This window comes from Mus pahari, chromosome 4 (assembly GCF_900095145.1).
Source record: "Mus pahari chromosome 4, PAHARI_EIJ_v1.1, whole genome shotgun sequence".
Lineage (NCBI taxonomy): Eukaryota > Metazoa > Chordata > Mammalia > Rodentia > Muridae > Mus > Mus pahari.
Window position 1 is genome coordinate 102,854,074 of NC_034593.1, and position 1,383 is coordinate 102,855,456.

Genomic DNA, 1,383 nt, shown 5'->3' on the forward strand with positions numbered 1-1,383 from the left:
GAGAATGTCTCAGTAATGCAGTTAGAATGCAAGTTAAAAATACCCATATGTTAATACTGTGTAGAGTAAGGAATAAGAGATATTCCTTGTGAATGTCTCTGTAAACTCAAAGCTCTCATTTAGTAGAAAATTAATCAGGTTTAAAAATATATATCTTTGCTATTCTGCAATCAGAAACTAAATAATACACACATTCTATCTATTCATTCCAACCACATATATCCATTATGCAAATTTTGAATGGTATTTACTTTAATTTGGGTATTTATTTGAATGTGCTAACTCTTTCTAAATATATCCATGCATGTGTGTTATATATTTAAAAATTTTTGATTATCAGGTTATTAAAATTCATTTCTTACAATTTCAAATAAAGTTCCATTTAAGACCACACTAGAAAAAATTATTATAAATTTGCTTCCAACTTTGATTTATTCCAGAAAGAAATGGTTTCCTGGTAGTTAATTTATTCAGTATTAAACTTTTATTCCCTTGAATATAAGTAAAGTTGTAGGATTTGGGCCAATATAAATATTTATATGTGGCATGCTACACAGATAACTCATGGAACTGCTTCCTATGTTGCCTTAAACATATTGTAAGCATTTTTTATTTGTAACTCAATGCTTGAAATCTTAATAGGAATCCCCTGATATTTTCTTCTGTCCATTCTGAACCATATATTAAAATGTTTACAAAAATGCAGCTACAATATGTCGAATACAAATAACAAAGAGGGACCTGGCCAATGCAAGTGGCAGTGGTTACTGGATGTATTCATGTGAACATATGTACAACCTTCACAGAATTTTTATGATGGGCAGGAGGATATTGGGATTTTTAGGGAATCTTTATGGGCAGAACTAATCTTTCTGATTCTTTTTCTTTTTTTTTTAAATTGGATATTTTCTTTATTTATATTTCAAATGTTTTCCCCTTTCCTGGTTTGCCCTCCAGAAATCCTTTATCCCATCCTCCTTCTCCCTGCTTCTATGAGGATACCCCCCCTACCCACTCAGCTACTCCCTCCTTCCACCCTGCTATTTTCCTACACTGGGGCATTGAGCCTTCATAGGACCAAGGGCCTCTCCTCCCATTGTTTTCTAACCCTTCTTCTGCTACATATGTGGCTGGAGCCATGGGTTGCTCCATGTGTACTCTTTGGTTGGTGTTTGAGTTCATGGGATCCTTGATATTGTTCTTCCTATGGAGTTGCAAACCCCCTCAGTCCTTTAATTTCTTTCTTTTTTTATTATTATTATTTTCTTTATTTACATTTCAAATGCTATCCCAAAAGTTTCCTATCCCCCCCCCCCACCTCTGCTCCCCTACCCACCTACTCCCACTACTTGGCCCAGGCCTTGCCTTGTGCTGGGTCATATA